The sequence below is a fragment of the Solanum stenotomum genome, chromosome 11, assembly GCF_019186545.1.
Source record: "Solanum stenotomum isolate F172 chromosome 11, ASM1918654v1, whole genome shotgun sequence".
Classification (NCBI taxonomy): Eukaryota; Viridiplantae; Streptophyta; class Magnoliopsida; order Solanales; family Solanaceae; genus Solanum; species Solanum stenotomum.
The window spans coordinates 50,267,982-50,274,326 of record NC_064292.1 but is presented as its reverse complement, the minus strand read 5'-3'; the positions used below and the strand labels follow the sequence as shown (position 1 = coordinate 50,274,326).

The 6,345-nt window shown below is 33.3% G+C and overlaps 1 protein-coding gene across 1 annotated transcript in view; it reads left to right on the top strand.

Annotated features, from left to right (window-relative positions):
* Window positions 1-6,345, top strand: part of LOC125845351 (uncharacterized) — a 174,941-nt gene that overhangs the window by 111,867 nt on the left and 56,729 nt on the right. The gene's annotated exons all lie outside the window — the stretch shown is intronic.

Genomic DNA, 6,345 nt, shown 5'->3' with positions numbered 1-6,345 from the left:
AAGGACCACGGGCACCACCACGAGCCGTGGTACCCTTCACGACCCGTCCAAGTGGGTGTGGTCCCTGACGGAGCTGCCCAAGTGAAGGGCTTTTAAGTAATTTCGTTTTAATTGTTTATGTGGGGTTGATTTTAAATGGTTTATATGATAAATATATAAGGTTTTAAGTCTTTTAACAAGTCATTTACTCTCTTTTCCCAAATTAAATCCCAAAGTCTTGCTCTCTCTATATTTCTCTCTCAACTCAAGGAAGAAGGAGAAGTGGAACCTAGGGTTTTAGATTTCAAGCTTTCTTCATCAAATTTTCGTGGGATTCATCAAGTCTAAGGTATGGTGACCCTTGATCCTTGATTATCCTTTCTTTCAAGGAGTCCATTCAAAAAGGGTTTCAAAAGTCTCCAAAGAACAAAAGGCTAATTTCTATTCTAAGCATGGGTTCATTGATAAATTGTTTTCAAAAGCATTATATTGGTGAATTAAAGGAGAATTGATGATTTTATATGAACTTTCTTCAAGAATCCATGTTTCCACTAAAACCCTAAATTTGCTATGAAGTGGGTCTATTTCTATAAATTCAAAGTTAATGGAATTATGTGTAAAGTGAATTGTATTGATATCTCTTGTGGTGTTTAATGTTTATTTATGATTAATTGTTGATAATGGATGAATTAAGGGTGGTAAGCCTTATAGGTGAAGTATTCATGATTTTGGCTATGGCTTTAGATTATGGTAAAAAAGCTTGAACTCTCTTTATGGAATTGATTGTTGTTGGTAGGTTGAATCCACCTTTGGTGGAAGTGTTATATCTTATTCTTGTGTGGTATTATTGGGAATTGAGGCCATGAAGGGCAATATATGAGTGTTATTATATTGTTGTATTTTTATACATATATGAGGCTATATGTAAAGTCTTATATAAAGCTATATGTAAAGTTTGTGAGAAGCTATAATGTGAAGATGTTCTAATGGTGTTAATGTGATAATGTATAAAGTGTTATTATGCTAATGTGAAAGCATGTCTCTCTTGAAATGGTGATATGTGGTGATGATGGACTATGATGAGTTTTTATAAGATGATGTTGTAGATCATATGCTATACTTGAGTATCTTGTCTTGTGTCATGGAAGCTTGATTACATATATGAATGTTTGGTTGGGCTACGACTTAGTAATGGAGCTCTTCCTATAAATGCTAAAAGAGGAATTTTAGGCCAAGACTTGAATTGGTAGACTTAAGCATAGTGCTTTTTTATGAGTCTAGCTTTCCTAAGAAAATGTATAACCTTGAAGGATGGGCCTTAGGGCGATGTTCCCTTCTTGAGTGAAATGATAGACTTAGAGATGGATGGAGCCGGAACGACATGAGAATCCTTATCTAAGAAAGTCTTAGGAACCTAGATTGGCTATGACTAAGAAATGAGGCCTTTCTTGGGAAGAGGTACTATGAGTTGGTTGAACTAGAAAAGGAACCCTCTCTAGTACATATGTGATTGAATACTCTATGAAAACCAAGGCTAAGCACCGAGTGGATGTGGTTAGGATGGTGGCCTAGTTGAGCATGAGATTAGGAACAATGAACATCTTTGGACATCTCTTAAACCATGTGCCAACATGGGTTGCTTTTAGTTCTACCCTTGGCAAGTAGAACAACCTCCACGGAGTAGGATAGACTCTGGATTCCATACCTTGCTAGTGTGGTCTATGTCTGTTAAGGCCTATTTCCATCATGTAGGATGTGCACTCTAGTATTGGATAGGTTCTACAACGTGTAGGTAGTAGTATGGGATGCTATTTACACATGGCACGAGTAGGCTTAAAAGATGCTAAAGTGAGTTCCCTAAGCCTTAGGGCTATTATGTGATTGTCCCCTATATGCTTGTGTGTCTCTTAAATGGTTTTATAAAGAATGTTGACTTAGTATGTTATAATGTAATGATAAAACCCTTGTCTATGGTAACTCTTAGGAACACTTAGGTGTATATGAAGAGGTTGTATGGGCGGTCACTTCATTATTCACTTAAGTGTGGCTTAGGGTGACTTGAGATGGAGGCTTAAATGGTAATGAAGGAATTACTTTGCTATCTTGTTTAAGTATTGTGCACTTGTATTAATTGAGTTGTAAATGATGTGAATATGGTCTTAATTGTGAATGGTGACGTGAAATGTGGGTTTATGCTTGTGATTGTAAAGGTTTGTTAAAGAAGGTCTTAAAAGCATACATTCCTTGTAAATGTCCGTTGTGCATGTTTTTTTGCATGGTCATCATACTTAGTACTTATTGTACTAACTCCATATTTCTCTATTGTTATAAGTGTAGGTGGTGGGAAGTGAGGAGATCTTTTGAGGAAGCTTGGTATGTCCTCATATATTCGAGGACATAGTTGTTATCTTTCTAGTATTTCCACTTAGACATTGTATAAGACTTATATTTTCTATTGTTGTAAAGGGTCGTGTCCCTAAGATGTTCTATTCGTGTCTAAGATGGTACATGAGACTTAGAAATTCTACATTTTTACAATTGAAAGATTTTATGAGTATTATGGATTTGTTTTAAAAGTGTTCTTATTCCTTACGATTTTATTATTGAATGCGATGGATGAATGCTAATGCTTGTATAAGACCTCTGAGAGGTCGAATACGCATGTAACGGCTAGGGGGTGCTCCCGGGTCGTTACAGTTGCCACGTTCTGGCATAAATATCGGATCGATTGTCACATTCCGACATAACATTGGGATCGGGTACCACGTTCCGATATGCTAACCGTTTGGGTTTGGGTTCCATGAGAGGATCAATGATGTGATATAAAATGTGAAGTTATTCGTTGTTGTAAAGGTTGATAATATTGTATATGTTGATATATATGCATGTGATTATAATGTTGATTGACTTGCTTATGTTACACTATGGGATAACCACGTGATCCTACCAGTACACTGTAGTTGTGTATTGATTATGTACTTGCTCTTATTTTTGTTAAGTATAGGGCATCTTCAAGCGGCTATTGGCAGACCTCACTTAGAAGATTAGAGATCGTCACTTCGAATTCAAGGGTGAGTCAATTCTTCCGGGCTTCCATGGAATTCCCTTTCGTCTATGTTCACCATTAGTTCATTAGATTGGGGTTGCATCCTTTCTTGTTTAGACTTGTTGAACTTTAGATGTTTTGGTACTTTGACTTTCAGGTTCTAGGTATTAAATTTCCGCATTTGTTATTTAATTAACTTGCTTCCATAACTTAATTACCTTAGTTTTTGGTTTAGTTGCTTGGTATGGGTTATAGTAGTGGTTCTCCCACCGGTTGGTTAGTGTGGGTGTCAAGCACGACGATCTGGGTCGTGACAAAAAGTTATTATTATTACTCCAATCTTTCAACTGTTCTATTACTAACTAACGAGGAGAAGCCCAAAACGTACTATCATAACTATTCAAACTTTTCATAGTCAACAATGCTAAAAAAAAAAATTAAAAGTCACTATACATATTAGTATAAATATATCTCATATTTCTTTTTTTTTCCCCTTCCAAATTCAGAGTTAGCATTTCAATTTTCCTTGTTTATTCTTAAGATTTTTTGTTGTGCTTATGTGTTATAGGTTCTTTTCTTTAACACACTCTCTCTCTATATATATATATAGTTATTTTATTTTTAAAAAAACGTTACAAATATTAGAACTAGGCTCTATTAGTATAAATAAAAATGTTATTAAAAGAGGATGTCTTATATTAAAGACTACTTATCATATATATTTAATGATAAAAAGCTTCACATAACATACATTCATCATCTTAAAAAGAATCTTAATTCCTCTGGTGATGACTTGCCAAATGATAGATAACGTAAACATTAATATTTAATAGAGGATATATATGATTTAATTAAATTCTATTAATTGTCAAACTTTTTGATTTCCTTCGGTTAACAATTAGTATTAATGATGAATTTAAGCTAAATTCTTGTATAAATGAACATTAAGAATGTTCCTAATTCTCAACGGTCATTGAATGAAATAATAATAGTTGATAACTACTATGTAGAAATTTTCTTTAGCAGTCAAATCGGAGCCATTTAATCATTACTTTAATTACCAAACTAAGTTTTGTTGTCCAAATTTTGCAGGTTCATGGAATGTCTAATCATTTTACATACGATAAATAAGTTATTTAAATAGATTGACTGTTCATATATTTCAAATTATATATTTTTTTGTTGAAAAGTTTGTGATACTCATTACAATGTGATTTGATATAACTCATACCTTATATAATATTTTCACAGAACTCAATTGTGCCAACATATTTTTATTGTCTTCTTTAGATGCAAAAGTTGGAAATGCAATTCACAGAGTTTAATATGAGAACAATTATAATTCTAGGATAATTAAAAATAGAAAGTATTTGAAATAGAATGGTACCTTTGTTTCCTTCCATAAATAATGCAATGAATTCTTTCGGAGATCAAGATGAACAAGCCTTCTGGGATTTAAATTTTCTGGCAATAACTTCCAAGGATAATAATGCCAGACAAAGCTACACAAGCTATTGGGCAGGTATTCAATAGAGCCATCTTCTGAATCACTTGGGGAACTCCATATGCATAATATCCTAAGCTTTTGCATATTTTTCATTGCCTCTTTGCTGAAGCTTGGTTTTTCAGAATTAAAAAAACAGATTGCTTCCATTTCCCTTGTCCCCTATAAAAAGATTATGAATCAACATGTCATGTACAATCCACTTATCAATATCATTGTTTTCTTACTCTACCCACGAATGCAAATTTTTGTCATGTTTTATATTATTTATTATTGTACTTGAAGAGCCAGCACCACCAAATAAAATTTAAGGTACAAATATTAGTTAAGAAATATGCCGCTTAAGAGAAATGCTTTGCGTAGTTAATTTTATTTGTTAATGATACATTTTTTGAGAATTTTATTAGACTCAAGTTAAAAAGTTTTTCATGCTCTCATAAAACAAAATGGTAACTGAACTAGTGCCAATAACTGCCATCTTTTAAATGAAAATAAATTAATCGATCATTGAATTAGTAAGGTAAGTATTGGCCTTCCTAAATTTTATTTTTTCATTACTGAATTTTTACTAATAAAAAATTACTTAGGGTAAATAAATGGGTGATATTAGCTTTTAAAAAATTATTGATTAAATTAGTATGAACAAATTAAATACTGTATAAATTTCAAGTTAATCCAAAGAATGATATAAGATTAAATATATTAAGTGGCTATTAGAGTAATTCATAACTTATTAACATGAGATAAACAAACTAGGTAGTGTGGATTTGAAACAACTTAAATGACTTGTGCGTGAGTATATGAAGCTAGAGGAACAGAGTATATATATATATATGTTTGAAATATGAATACTATTGCATTGTTTAGCTTACTTACCATACTGTCCATCATCACATCTTCAAAATCTTCTACATTCCATACTCTGCTAGGTTTTCCGGAATCTTTTTGCTCTTTCACTACATATCTACCCATGTCTTGAATTAAGTCATGCATTTGAATTGTTTCATATTTAGAGATGGACACAAGAGATTTCTCTATTAGACCATGCAATCTGATACGAGCGCCCAAATCATAGCTCTCAAGAATTTCAATGGTTTCATCTTTCATCTTCCCTCTAAAGAAGCATGCGATATCTAGAAATATTGTTTTCTCTTTATCTTGCAACCCTTCAAAACTTATTTTGAGTATTTTAACAACATCTTCACTAGATTCTCTCTTTATCAAGTCTACAGCTTCTCTCCACAGAGTTTTATCTTTATTATTTAACCAACTCCCCCACAATCTCAACGCTAAAGGAAGACCTTTAGCATGACTGACTGCCTCTAGAGCCAACTTCTTCATATGCTCATCTAGACTGAATAATCCCTTGAAAGCATAATGATTGAACAACTGAATAGCATCAGGTTCGAGTAGTGTAGCCACTTCATGTACATGTACTACTTTATTCATCCCTAAAACTTCCTTATCTCTAGTTGTTGCAATAATTCTACTTCCACTGCCAAACCAACCAAGATCCCCTGCTAAATACTCCAAATGATCACGATGATTGATGTCATCAAGCACAACTAAAACCTTCATAAAACGAAGTCTTTCAGCTATCACACTCTTCCCTTTCTCCCTATCCTTCACATATTTTTTGTCTTCCCTTAACAGTTCAGAGAGAAGTTCATTTTGTAGAGAATGCATTTTATTTATGTTAGTTTCTTTTACATCCGCAAGGAAACTTTTATATTGAAATTGAGGTGAGAGTTTATCAAAAACAGCTCTTGCTAGAGTCGTTTTACCGACTCCCCCCATTCCCCAGATCCCCAAAATC